We start from the raw sequence: 15,846 nt of genomic DNA on the forward strand, positions 1-15,846 counted from the left end.
GTGTGGACTGACCTTCACTTGAAGAACTCACCCACTGAGAAAGAACATGCACGCACCCCCTCAGGCATAGACAGGTGACCTGCTGGCAAGCTCACATCAACAAACCCGCTCAAACTATGATCAACAAATCCATCTGATCTTCATCAAACTCTGAACTTTGAATACTTAACCACACACACACACAGACCCACCTGCAACTCTGCTCCCCAAAAAGGGAGAAACTTCCCAACGGAAGACCTAATTTTTTTGAGCATACTGCAAATGTTACCAACGGGAGAGTAATTTCGGGGATCATATCACCACGAATTTCTAAAGATAGGAATGCGTAAGCTTCATGACATTCATCAGTTTTGAAGAGAATAACATGAAAAGGTTTTCGGGCCAAAGATGGAGATGAAGCTAAGAAAATGGTGGGGAGCACACCTCCCCAATAGCTGTGACTCTGTCCAGTTGTTTTGCAAAGCTCTAGTTTCTGTTATTCATGTGTTAAATCAGGCTCATTCCACTGCAAACCACAGCAGTTCCATGGGCCCCCTCTATTCACATGCTGGAGGGCTGCACTCCCTTTCTGAAGAGATTTCCTCATATTAATAAATGGAACAGTATTTCATGCAGGGCAATGAAGGCCCTGTCACTGGGGATTCCTCAGTGAAGAAACATTCCTGACAAAGTAGCTCAGAACAAGAGCTTCGGCCAAAATCGTGTTCAAGTTTCAAAACAAAAAGTGCTGGCCAAGCAATACGGGTATACATGTGCATGTATTCGAGGTGTATACACATGCGTTGTGTATTGCTCAATCTTTCTTGACAGAAATGTCTTTGCGAATCTAAAACAAGAACAAAGAGAGAAAACTGCAACAGACAGATAGTTTACACTGTTAACTTAGGTGCATGGTGAGATCCAGTGAATGAGATGCATTTTGTTCTGTACCAGAGATGAAAAAGCACCATCTGCTCTGATGCCATGTCTCCCCCAAACAACATAACTTCCTGTCGTCATGACTAGTGCTGGTAGGCTCTTATGTAAGCATGTGTTTGAGTTACGGTGGTGAGTGAAGAGTAGTTCGAAGTTCTCATAACTCAAGGAGTCTGGCTCCAGAACATTGGAAACATATTAAAAGGAGTTGAACCTGCCCCCTGGATATCTTCAACAGCACTTTACCCAAACATAATCCCAACCGGGAGCCCCAGGCCATATCAGCAGTGATTCATAGACAAAGATCTAAACCTTCATAACAACCCAGCAGACAGTCAGCCATATGCTATTTCCTTACCCATGCTATTTCCTTTTCCTTATCATGTGTTCACACCCTGCTAGTGTGACACACTCAAATGCATATGTTAAGCAAGGTCTGCTGTTCAGACACATGGGACTGCAAATCAAATTGGTTAAAATACCTGATTGTAACAGTTGCTGCTCATGACAAAACTGACTTAATTAGAGTCAAAGTTGCAGGTCAAACAGGGTCTGCAGAGATAAAAATAGTCTATTACGTGAAGTGCAAGCCTCCCTTTTCCATTTCTTGCTTGCTCTTGGGCAGGTGCCCATTCTCAAACCAATACCGATTAAAAACTGTCCCTAAAAGCTTGTAAGTCTTGAATCAGGAGCCATCAATATCAAGTTTTCCAAACCACAATGGCTGGCTAGCTACCACATTAGCATTTGGGTTAGAGTTGTTTTAAACAAAATCTATACAAGTACAAGTTCATAGAACCTTTCCCTAACAAGCTGATAATCTTACTCAGGCTTGTTAAGTGAGGTACTGGATCCCAAGAATCATGCCTGACAACCATTGCTTTACGGAGTTTGAAAAAAAATTGAACTTGACTGAACTTGAGATTAATGAAGAGATGCGTCAAGAAAGGCCCAATGTCAACAATAATCTTTCAGTCAGACATTAGCACTCAGTGTACTAGTCATTAGAAATGCAGGCAGCTTGCAATAAGGCTACCAGATACCACCGGCCAAGAACCAGCACCATCTCTGAATAAAACCAGTATGGGGTAATATTTGGGGTTCGTCCTACAAGATGATTTGTGGCACAACTGAATGTAAAATGCGTCACACACATGCCCTGAAGCTCATCATCCGTCAATGCTTGGGTCTGGCCTATTGCAAAACTGTCTTGCTTCTACAGTCTGTCCTATACAGACGGTGGGCATCAACTGCCAGACAGCAAGTGACATGTCTGCTTAGAACGCAAAGGAAAGAATACTAATTGCCATCATGAAACCATAAAAGATGTTCCAGCACATGATGCTACCCTGTAATATACTTTGTACACCACAATAAATGATCTGCCGTGATTTTTATGAAAACATGCCATTTGGTTTGCATGCTAAAATCTCAATACGGTACATCATCCAAAAACCGCACAATTGGACTGCAAGAATTTGGATACTTCAAATGCACCATCCTTCCAAGATCCATGACCATATGGTCCACAAGCAGACGGCTGCTGGTCATTCGGACATCGGTCACTGCCACCAGACAGAAGTACTCCATGTGGCAGCACCGGTGACCCCTCTCAGCAGAATGCCCTGAATCAGGCTGCCAGCCGAGCTACACAATAACGTCTGGCCAGCATGTTTCTTTCAAGGCCAGACAGAATACAGAGTCCACCCAGCCAGACAGTTCTACCACAGTTCAGCCTCCTTCAGGCACACAAGATGGCCTTTGTCTCCATGTCTCAAACAAATCTTTCAGGACGAGGAAAAAATTCCTCTCCCAAAAAAACATTCAATTGATGGCGCCTGATGGCAATGAGGACTTCTCTAAGATTTTCTTCGCCTCTTTTCTCCCATGTTTTTCAGGGATTCACAACAAACCACTCAGGACCACTTACACAAAGTGGCGTAAGGTATGTTGTACATCTTATTGCTCAATGTTGATCAACATGTTTAGATTCAATTCCATTGTGTAGCTAAATTAAGTTAACAAAAACCAATGTCCAGGAATGAGAGTATTCTTGAGCAAACATGGTGTGAGTAGCAAAAAGGAGAAAAGGGTCAAGGAGGGCAGTGAGGACATGAGGAGAGCAGATAAGTCCAAGAACAAATGTATTTGCTTTCCCGCTTTCTGTATGAAAAGTGATGCAAAATGGTACCTCTATGCTTTAATGGAAATACTATCATTTTAAACTGGCCCAGTGGTCTGAGTGTATCTCCCACTCATGTTGGTTCTGTGTAGATCTATCTCCATCAGTCATAACTTTATTACAGCCAGATGTTACGGGTGCCCTGTCAACTTCCAGATCTGTGGTAATTTTATTATTACTCTAAATCACAAGCCAGTGAGATCAGCCGCAGGAGAAGGGGAGGGGGTGTAGGTCATGCAGGGGAAAATCAGGCGGTTCTTTTAAAGGTAAGACATTGACCCCTTCCATTACAGCATGGGGGGAGCTGCTTCCAAAGAGCAGATGGGGAGACGGGGGCAGTAAATTACAATGGTGACTGTGACTGGGTAGAGTTTCAACTCTGCCAAGCCCTTAAAGCTATAGGGCTATAACATATATCAAAGACATACATACACATATAAATATATATAAATATATATATATATATATATATATAAATATATATATATATATATATATATATATATATATATATATATATATATATATATATATATATATATATATATATATATATATATATATATATATATGAAGAGTGCAGATGCAAGAGCCGCTAAATGCCACTTGCCTTTGACAGCAAAAGACGCATTATCCCAATGAGGACAACCAATCAGAAGACGCGAATCGAATTATATGTTTTCAATGTAGCATCATGCTGATACGTCAGCTTTTATGATGTTTTATTCCACTTTCGATTTTAAAAGACAGAGTTTGAACTGGATGAGCCTGTCTGACTGTCAGTGAATGGCAAATGAAAACGTCCCTTACCTCAAAACTCTGTGCATTATAAGAAAAAGAAAACACACCGTTCAGTCGGAAATGTAGCATACATTCATAATGTTTTTTGCAAAGATATTTTATTTTCTAGCTAATAACCTTATCATTACATATAAAATGAAACTTCTGAACCTAATCAGTGGAGCCTGATAGAAAATATATATATATATGGAAGGGATTTAAACGTACATGCACACCTGTAATGTAATGGTCAAAAGAACCTTAATTAGATTTTTCCCAAGTCGCTAATTAGACAGCTATCAATATAGACACTAGTGGGACATTTCCTGATTCTCCATTAATTAATCCCTAGGATGGTCCCCCAAACTAAGTTTCATGATTCTGGAGCTGAAATGTAGACATCAATTGGAAAGAGCAAGTGAAACAACTGCAGAGCTAAAGGAAGAGCACAACACTGTGTAAAATGTATGCTATTCATTTAGCCAATCACAGTATGCCTGTGTCACCGATTGTTCTTATTGTGCTATGTTAGATCCTACTAAAAAGTAGAAAGCAGTTTAGTTACCCCCGAAACAAAATAATTTTAGCTCCTGTAGTGCAAACCTTTAACTTGTTAGGTCCACCAATAGTTACAGGAACTATTAATGACTTTTACTATTACTGCTTACTGATTGTACATTAAGTCTCAGGCAATGGACTTTGCAAAAGTCACCATTTTAAATGGCGTTTACATTTTGTTCTGTGCACACTGGCCAACCACAACAAAACACTCAAAATATAATGATTATCTCCCAAAACCTAGCGAGGAGGCAGTCTGTTCCTGCTCATAATATAAAGAGAACCTTGTTGGGTTTTTCTCTGAAATATTAATAAATTATCGTTAAAACATTTAAGTGTTTGATTTTATGGACATTTCTGTTTACTTTTGCACAAGAAACTATTTTGGCATTGTGCTGGATTGCCATCTAATGTCAACCTGAATCTTGAATCTAGTCAACAGCCATTGGTCTAAACCATGGGGTTCATTAGACTCCAGCATCTTTGCATAATTAAAATGAAAGAGAGAGAGGGACAACAAGAGCAAAAAAAATGAACAGCACAAATCTTTCCCACAGCAAGTAACATGAGAGAGCGAGGAAGGGGTGTAAAGCCAGACAGACACCCAGACAGTGGAGTGAGTGCGTGTGCGCATGCAGTATGAGGGAGAATGGTGTTTCTCCTGCTGATCAGACATTGGCCTTGGCACCCAGCACTGAAAACCATGCCAATGTCGGCTGAGCAAATTCCAAGCCCCCAGTGGAAAACAACAAACGGGTCTCTTGTTCGGACCCAGATTGCTGTGTGACCATGAAGGACATAGATTCCAATTTTGCACCGACTGAACCGAGCTGGTCTCTCACATCACTTCTTGGATCTAGTCTTTTGTTAACGTACAAGCTGAATGGTACAAACTGCATAACTGGCTTTTCTCTTTTAGCTCTTCATTAATTTTGTCACAACTTCTCCCTCTCAGTTTGGCTCTGAAGTTTCAACAGTCCAAAGATATGCTTACCGATTTCCATAACTGTAAGAAAAGAAATTCTGTTTAAATTTCAATCATCAAAATTGGCTTTAGCTTGTTACATCTGTCTCCTTAAGCAACCTTAATTGCAGCCTTTGGTTAACTTGGCAAAATTTCACACACAAGAAGCAGAGAATTAAGCATTATTTTCATATGGTTGTTGAGATGGTTTGAGTTGTGCGTTGGTTTATTCAGTTTCAGTACAATAGATCCCCGCTGCCACATTTTTAACCACTTGTATTATTCCCACATTTAAACATCTCAACAGATCCTAAATTTACTTCTGTCTCATCTTCACAAAGGCAAGAAGAAAACACTATAAATCTAGTAGTCAAACCAAATGGATTCTCTTGAAATTCTCATTTACAGGCATACAAATCACAACCCTTTCCTCCTGCATCATATTTCGTAATAAAGACTTTTTACTCTTCTTGACCAGTTTCTTTTTACTCTAGTCCAATCCAAACACTGTTGAGAGCTGAGTCCTTATAAGCTGAACAAAAATATTCTCAAGTTTGACTAGTTTTTGGGTTGGCTGATTTGTCACTAATTAAGATCAGTACAACTTGGATAAACATGAGCAACAATATTAAGCTATTTTAAATAATTTCCTCATTTTGTTTTTTATTTTCTCTTAATATATCATGACCTTTTTTTGTGCGTCGTGCATGAATAAATTTCAAAACTTATTTTTTAAATTTCTTTTTCAAAACTTTAAGGGCTCTATTTTAATGATCAAGGCTAAATCACATGATGCAAAAGCATTAAGGGCATGTGCGCATCAACTTTTGCTATTTTAAGGATGGAAAAATACGCTTTGCGCCATGACGCATGGTCTAACAGGGTTATGCTTATTCTCTTAATGAGTTATGGGTGTGTTTTGAGCAGAACCTGCATTAAATTATTCAGAGTCTCATCTCCCATTCCCTTTAGGAGTTGTGTTGTGCCTTGGCGCATTTGCTATTTACATGGCGGACTTTGTAAGTAGAAAAACTGAAAGCTGCACTAGCGAGAAAACAGTTAAACAGACCATTTGCAGCGAGAGGATAAATAATGAGCCTTCTCAGTTTGGCCTCTTTACTTACTCTTACTCTTTACTTTACTCCTTTACCTTTGTGGATAAGGAAACAGCGTTGTACGCACTTCACTGAAGACATCCAATTGCCTACATAATTAATTTTGTTTGTTAAGCGCAAAGATTTGTTTCAAAACTATTTCTAATTTTCAACAAATGAATAAACGAACAATAATAATGAAGTGTGGTAAAAAAAACTAAGATATATCAAAACACACGTCCTATTCTTATGCCCCATATAATGATGCATACGTCTCCAAACCTGACAAACTAGTTTTTATTAAAACAAATATAAATATTTGAAAATAATATTTTTTGTAAGATTTTACTCCTTTAGTTTTTTCATATGTAAAGATATTTGTGTATAGCTGTACATCCTGTGTGTATTAAGCAATGTGTACATGTTTTGAACCTGCATAGGTGCACAACTAACACGCTCTGGCTGGACTTTAGACCAGTTTTCAGTTGGTCAATGGCGCGGCCTACTTCAATTCCTCAAAATAGCAAATACCTCCTTTTTAGACCAGAACACCCATGAGTCCACAAAGTGGCACAAATGGATTTGCTATTTAAACAATGTGGCACAAAACATGAAAATTAGGGCTACACTGGTCTGAAAGTAACAACAAATCGCGCTAAACGCATCTTGCGACTTATTGCGCCGGGTGTGTGATAGGACCCTAAATTAAGATAAACTTGCACATCACGGTAAGCAACAAAACAGTTAAAGTAAGGCTAGACAATCATCCTACTCAACCATAAAACATAAAAAAAAAAAAACATGCTCAATAGTGTGTTGTTATTCCAATGACACACTTATGAGTTCACATTTCTGCATCCAGGACACCAGATGGTCAGATCACTGCACATGGGCTCAAAGGGTGCCTTTCATTTTCAATTAATCTTGTTACCTGCTGTACTGTAAATCAAAGTGTTTATGTGCAAATGTACACTGAGACGCTCAATATAACAGAAAAACAAAAACCACCTAAATGTCCTGTGACCAATCTATAAACTCTTAATCAAGAACAAAGATGCTTGGATTGATACTTGCTGTTCAGAAGAAGTGAACCAGGTGTTATAACAAGTCATCGCCATCGGGCAACCTGTGGCAAACAATCACGCTAGACTTATTCAAATCTAATGCACCCTTGATTGAGTTCAGTGCTCAATAAATGGAGATTAAAAATGTTGATAAAACAAGCACAACATGAAAAAATACATAACATGATTATTAAACATTAAAATTATTAAAGCTGTTAAATATTATAATGTGAAATCACTAAATATTAAAGGTGCCATAGAACGAATTAATGCAATATGTTAAATTGATCTCTAATATCTAAAATAGAAGATATTTTTTGAATGGTAGGGACTTGCCCTAATATGATATGATTGGTTTGGACATATTTGGAAGGATCACGAATATCAATGAGCTCTGCTCTGATGCTCCAGCAATTCATGTCAGTTACTTTGGTGTGGTTTGAATGTTTTTGAAACCTCCACATAAACAGATGGGTTTTTAAAGTTTATTGGCACCCTTTCACTCCAGAAAAATGGTCATACTTTACAATAAGGTTTCTTTAGCTCATATATTTACTAACATGAACTAATTAAGAATAATACTTGTAAAGCATTTATTAATCTTAGTTCAACATTTACCAATTTATTATTAAGCTCCAAATTCTGGCTTGTCAAAATTAGTTATATTCGGTTCGTTTAACGGTTTTTGGTTTCATTTGGTTTTTATTGTAAAAATCCCCTATTTTAACACTTAGACATGCCATACTGTAATAAATGTATTGTTGTACTGTAATTGCATCAAGTAACATTCCCTAAAACAACCTTATTGTAAAGTGTTATCAGAGAAATCAAGAGCTATGTGATATGACATGATGCATAAATGTTCATTAAACACTTATATTCAGCCATTTAAATGTGTTAGTTGCCTCACTACAAACATGTGTGTCAAATTACATATAACACACACTATATACACATTAAACATAGCAAAAAAAAAACATTCAAACAACTTATGCTAAACTTTCCTGCATTTTGCATACTGAGTGACCAGCAACTTTGTGTTGTGCAAGGCTGTCTGCTTCACAGAACTGCTTAAGCCTGTATCAAATCAATCCTAATAAATAGTACTTTAGTAAGCAATACTGCATTTGCTACTAACAGTATAAATGAGTCTACATGAAAATATGCCTGTATTTTACCAAAGAGGTTCTTCGCAAGCTGGGGGTCCCTGGCAATAACATGTTTTAAACCCTTAACGAAGGAAGATTACTTAGTACCCTTAGAAATATCGACATGTTTACTGGATTCAAATGCATTGTGAAACTGGCAAGACAGATGATCCATCACAGTTCACACCCTGAAATATAAAACAAAACAGGTTGATGCTTGCGTGAAGGGACACTTCCATGCAAACTAGAATGCAAAGCAGACCGCCATATGATATGAGCAATTTATATCCGGCAAAAATGAATAATGATCTGACACATCTCCACAGACTAGCATGCGCAGATGAAGTGGTATAGAGGGACGATTGTATTTCAAGACAACATTTAACAGCAAGACGGTTTTGAAGTGTTGAGAAAAAAAAACGTATGGACCACATATCCAGCAAATGCAGCCCTCCGAAAATGTTATATACTACTAACTGCCCACTTTATTAGATACATCTTGCTAGACCCCCCCCTTCTTTAAGAACTGCCTTAATTGGTTAAGGCAATGATTCAACAAGGTACTAGAAACATTTCACATATACCATTTTGACAAAATAACATCATGCGGTTTCTGTAGATTGTTAAGCTATACATCACTGATGTGAATCTCCTAATCCAGCCCATTCCAAAGGTGCTCTACTGATTTGACATCTGGTGACCGTGGAGGTCATTTGAATTAAGTAAAGTCATTATGTAATTTTAAGGAACCAGTTTGAGAGCAATTGAACTTTGTGACATTGTGTGTTAACCTGCTGTAGGCATCACAAGATAAAGGAATGGACAAGTCAGCATCTATTTTCAGGTAGGCTGTGGATTTTGGCCAGCCTGGGCATTTTAAGGTCTACCTTGTTCTAAAGCTGTAATCTACGCTTCCTGAACAAGGCAAAATGTAAAACGGGTCACACACTGGTCAAGATGAACTGGATCAAATCGCAAAATGCAAAGCCAATTATGGTCAATTCTTTTTTTTTCCCCTACAATTTTTATTTTCTTCAAACTCAGCAAGATTCATCATACAACTTTAATCACAGATGACTGAATAATGATAAAATGATTGATAACATGTACTGTATATGCACATACTCCACAACCCAACATACAGCAACTCTAAAACAAACACACAAACGCCATGGTCATGCAAATGAATTTGCACAATGATATCACAGGTATACAAAATATTATTCAAGATGAAGTCAATTATTAATCTAAACTTATTAGAAAAGTATTACTTCCAGAGGAGCAATATTTTCAGTATTTTAGAAACATTTCACTTGAAATAAACTAGAAGAGGACCACAAGTTTTATGGAAATCACTAAAAATTCCTTTTATTGCCTGTCTGATTTTATTCTAGACCAGAGATGCTCAAACTAGAAAGTTGGCCCATGGTAACATATGATTTGGTCCAACATCCCATCTGAGAAGAGAGGAAGAATACTGGTGAAGGTTGGGGTAAATGCCTTCAACAGAGATCGTCATTTCTAATTTAACATAACCTTATGTTTGTTTCAATGTTTCAATTAAATGTTGTGAATTAATCAGATTTTTTTAAAGGATCATAAAAGTCCTAAACACATTTTTAAGATGTTAACATATACAATATATCGTTGCTAAAACCACACTTATAGGACACATATATTTCACTATCAAGTGAAAAATGTTAATTTTTGTAAATAAAAAAAGCATCGAACACTATTGTGTTATAAATAAGATTATTTATGGTTTTATAGTATTATAAGTAGAGTATTGAAAAAAAAAATTCTATTTATTTTTAAATATTATTAAATTAGGAAGTTACCATAACAAATAATGTAATACAGTTTAGTATATTTAGCTTTGGTCCACTATCGTCAATCAAAAGAAAAGATTTTGGCACCTCTGTTCTAGACAAAAAATGGTGTAGGGAATTTCTAATTTAGTAAAACTGAAAGTCTGTGATGGATTGATAAGGTATTGGAGTTATTAAATATTGAACTGGTGTGTCTAAGATATGTTGTGGTGTGTTCTGTGAGTGTATAAATCGATATTATAGCAGGCAAATGTGATGTCTTGAGGGTACATTTTCACAAACAAAAAAGTTAATTATACCATAAGAATTTGAGAAATGATTTTAGTTGGCAGAAGAAAATGCTGAAATTATATTTATTTAATTGTTTTACTAAAAAACTGCACACAACAACACATATTAAGCACACATTAACATTGACAATGATATTATTTAATATTTATTTTCAGTTATTCTTCTTCAGTTGCTCAGTGATTAGCACTGTCGCCTCACAGCAAATAGGTCGCTGGTTCAAGTCCTGGCTGGGTCAGCTGGCATTTCTGTGTGGAGTTTGCATGTTCTCCCCGTGTTCGTGTTAGTTTCTCCCGGGTGCTCCTGTTTCCCCCACAGTCCAAAGACTGCGCTATAGGTGAATTGAATAAACGAAATTGTCCATAGTCTACGAGTTTGTGTGTGTGTGAATGAGTGTGTATGGATGTTTGCCAATACTGGGTTGCAGCTGGAAGGGCATCCGCTGCATAAGACATATGCGGGAATAATTAGTGGTTCATTCCGCTGTGGCGACCTCTGAAATAGAGACTTAGCCAAAGGAAAATGAATGAATGAATGAATGTTCTCCTTTGTACCTGACACAATATGCAAAATCTACATCAAAATATCATCCCTTCTTAAAAATGAAAACAAAAATTCATTGCCAGATTCAATAAAAAAAAAAAAACATTAATGGCTGCAACCTCATCTCATCCATTATAATGACCAAAAATATTTGACCAGTTCTGTTTTCTTGCACTGTGGATCTTTTCTTTCAACAAAATGCCCATAGGAGGTCCAAGAGATCTGATCCAGTTTGAAATCGATTGAGAGCAATTTAATGGAAAACAAGCTGGTCAGGTCCGATCTTGTGTAACCCAAGTTGTATCTCCAGCAAGGAGAGCGAGCGTCGCTGCCAACTGAAAAGCCCCGTTTTGACACACATCAGTGAACTGGGATGTGTTATTCTCCAAAGGCAGATATTTACTGCTCACTCAGGACCACTTCTTGGCCAGTTAATTAGCGCTCTGTGCATTGGGTGATACCCTGCAGCTCGCGGACCGATTTCTCCACTCGGAGCAGATGTGCGCGCATGCATGCTAACACATGGACACACAAACCAACGCGCATGCGATCAGCCAAATAACACACAGACACCAAATCATTCAGGAAAAAAAACGCACAGGCTGAGTAACTCAATCCTCCAAACATAAAAGTGACAAGGGGACCATTAAAATAGAAATGTGACAGCAGAGACATGCCACACATTCCAACTGTTTGCCATTACTAACAGCAGTCAGCAATTCGTCTTAATTTTGATGCCACTCGCTTTTGAAATGATTTTTGAATGAATCTCAAACGCAGTGATCAGTAAAATGAATACACTCTTATGAGATGGGACAACAGCTGTAGTGTTTCTCCACACCACCAGTATTTTTGGGCTCCCAACAACACAAAGACTTATTGTCAGGAAAGCCTGAGAAAGTGGGTAAGCTGGGTGCTGCAGATCTGTGGGAGAATGTCTTGTGGCCTGTCAGTGTTTGCAAACAACAAGCATATCCTCCAAGAATAAAAAACTGCAGCCGCTCAACACCACCTCCTCAACTGAAGCATTGTACGCTGGCGTTATTGTTTAACATCTACATTCTCAAAGTAGATATGTGCGATTTTGACCAAACATATAATATGCTTTTTTTTTTTGCATAATGAAATCTTAGCTGACTGTTTTTTTTATATAAATAATTATGGTACTAAAACTGCTAGTAGCTGAAAGCACATCTGTTTTATTGAGTGATTCAATGAAATATTAAAATAAATGATTTGTCTGAAACATTTTCATTTAAGAAAGAAACACTGAAGTGTTGAGACACAAATGATCAATGAGACAAATGTTCTCTCTGAAAAATAAATTAATAAAAAAATATATAATTATATATATATATTTGTTAAAAAAAACTATTCTGTGAAAAGTGTTGCACTCTTGAATAAAATCACCTTTGCAATTGTTCTCATGTAGTAATATTTAAAGAACACTCTACTTTTTTGGACTTAGAGGTACCCTAGACCCTAGAGGTAAACAGTTGAGTATTACCAGTTTTAAATCCATTCAGCTGCTCTGCGGGTCATGTCGGGTGCACTTTTAGCTTTGCATAGATGAGGAGCAATGATATTATGCAGCACCAGAAAATAGTCCCCAGCTTGGTAACTTCCAATGTGACTGGTAACAGGTTTATGTAATTACTGAGTTGATGGAAGTTAACCGATTTTGAGGTGTTCTGTAATATCATTGCGCCAGCTGCAGCTTTGTTACGGAAGCAAAGTTCAGAATGAGTATAGTTCCTAGCCACATCGACATAAATATTAACAATCATTTTCCGTCTGTCTTAGTACACCATGCAGCAAAAGAAGAGTTAAGCTTTAAATAGGAAAATGGTGGTCTGATCTGATTCAATGATCTATGCCAAGTGCTCCCGTCAGACTCAGAGATCAACTGAATAGTTTGAAAAATGGTAAAACACAATTGTTTAATTCTAGGAGAGTTGTTTTCAGGAGAGATATTTTCAAAATAGGCAAGTGTTAGTTTCAGGAAACCAGAAGGTGTGTGTTATATTACTTAATTAGTCATTCTAACTGCCTTCTAATAGACTTCATCATTAAAGAGCCTCTATTACGGGTGAAAATGATCTTCAATGCAGTGTGTAACACAGCACTAAGTGAATGAAAGCGTCCAGCTGAGGTTTAAATCTGAAAGTGCACCGCGTTTAAAACTATTGATTCTTTAACGAAATAGTCGACTCAGAGTTGAGTTGGGTTCGGATCTTTTGCTTGAGCGCATCGACGTTGATATCGTAATTAACTAAATATAAAGTGCTGGATCCTGTAAAATGTGAATGCACTTTGCCTTCAGACACTAGTGGAGTGTGGGTGATCACGGGACTGATCATGACACGAAGATGATGATCACTTACAGATGGAGATTTGGCTGTGGGCAATAAAGGGTTAAAGTTCATTTTCACAACAACGCCACAGTATAGCCAACCTAGTGCTGTGTTTGTTCCTGTAATTTTTCTGATGTTTGATAGCTTAACTTATGCTGCAACATGTGATTTGTCGGCTGTTTGCTATTGAAGGAGCAGCAGAAACTATTATGTTTGGGACTTTGTCAGTAACTGTTACTGTTCATATGGACCAGTTTCTTCTCCCTCCGGATCATAACATGTAAGTGTAATTAAAGTTTCTGCTTCGTTTTGCGTAGTTTGCAAAATATGTGTTTAATTGTGTGTTATAAAACCATGTTGAAAAAAGCGGCGCATCCTTCTTCCTTTACCAATTTAAATGGGTTTCTGAACTCGCGATCCTCAGCCATTTGTCTTTGCTATGGCCACCATCAGCTGTTCCTCACGCGGCACGGTCAATTCTCAAAATAGCTTAACTTTTGCCACTGTGTGGATTAATACTGAATGTGTGTCGTTGTTATTACTTGGGGTTAGGGTTAAGAGTGGAGTAATATGCTGGAGTTTAACTGCATTGCTTTAATGCATTCTTGCATTGGGCTCTCACATACTCTCTGGCTGCTACTTCATAGCCGTGGTGGGCATTTCTCTCTGTCTCACGCTGAACAATCAATCAGAACAGTCAATCAAAACACAATGGGTCATTGGTCCAATTAGCGCAGATTAGCTTCATGCTAAAGAGGGGTTTGGGAACAAATAAATCACTGAATGAATCATGTGGGAGTCAATGGGATAATTAGGTAAAAAAAAATCATATTATAAGACAATGAAAGTGTTTTGTTGACCTTGCATGCATATCAGCCTGTTGTTGGAGACCCCCAAAACCAAACTATGACCTTTTATAATGCAAAATAGGGGCTCTTTAAGTGAATGATTTTGAACTGCAAAAACGTGTTTTATAAGCAATAACAATATTATTCTTTAACAAGTTTTTCGATTTCTGTCATAGTTTATTGTTGCTGAGCATGTATGGGCTAAATCCAGTAATTTCAGTTCTGAGTAATTTGAATTTTGCATGAGAGTAAAAGATTTTCAAATTTCACACACTGGCCACACAAATTTGCTATATTAAGCAGCAAGAAGCTGTTTGATTTTAAAGAGGCTTTCATTTGAGGTGTGCTTAATTCATCGCTGTACTCCATTTATAGTACTATTGTTATGAGACAACAATAGTATATACAGTTGAAGTCAGAATTATTAGCCCCTCTGAATTATTAGCCCCCGTTTATTTTTTTCCCCCAATTTCTGTTTAACGGAGAGCAGATTTCTTCAACACATTTCTAAACATAATAGTTTTAATAACTCATTTCTAATAACTGATTTATTTTATCCTTGCCATGATAACAGTTCATTATATTTGACAAGATATTTATCAAGACACTTCTATATAGCTTAAAGTGACATTTAAAGGCTTAACTAGGTTAATTAGGTTAACTTGGCAGGTTAGGCTAATTAGGCAACTTATTGTATAAGGATGGTTGTTCTGTAGAATATCGGGGAAAAAAATAGCTTAAAGGGGCTAATAATTTTGTTCCTAAAATGTTTTTTAAAAAATTAAAAACGGCTTTTATTCTAGCCGTAATAAAATAAATAAGACTTTCTCCAGAAGAAAAAATATTATCCAACATACTGTGAAAATTTATTTGCTCTGTTAAACATAATTTGGGAAATATTTAAAAAAGAAAAAAACTCAAAGGCGGGCTAATAATTCTGACTTCAACTGTAGATACACAGTATAACAGTAAAGATATTTTTACTTAGAGCTGTCAAACTGAAAATTTTGTTCTGTCCAATAAGACCTGACATACCAAAATCATTGACTGTCAGCTGGCTTTTTGCAGTGCAGATCCTACATTAATTGGACCCCTTTGGGTAATTATTGGAAAACTGAGTATGTTGAATAAGCATCTGTTAGTGAGAGAGAATACTGCTCATTTTATGTTCACTTTAGCAAACAAGTAAGTGCACAATAATAAAAAGCCACAGTGATGAAAGCAAGCAAAGAGTTCATGAACGAAAGTAAATTCTGCTAAATTCATTCATGCAAAATGT

At 37.2% G+C, this 15,846-nt stretch overlaps 1 protein-coding gene across 2 annotated transcripts in view; it reads right to left on the minus strand.

Moving 5' to 3' along the window:
- Positions 1 to 15,846, minus strand: part of arl15b (ADP-ribosylation factor-like 15b) — a 73,065-nt gene that overhangs the window by 12,292 nt on the left and 44,927 nt on the right. The gene's annotated exons all lie outside the window — the stretch shown is intronic.

This window comes from Danio aesculapii, chromosome 10, assembly GCF_903798145.1.
Source record: "Danio aesculapii chromosome 10, fDanAes4.1, whole genome shotgun sequence".
Taxonomy (NCBI): domain Eukaryota; kingdom Metazoa; phylum Chordata; class Actinopteri; order Cypriniformes; family Danionidae; genus Danio; species Danio aesculapii.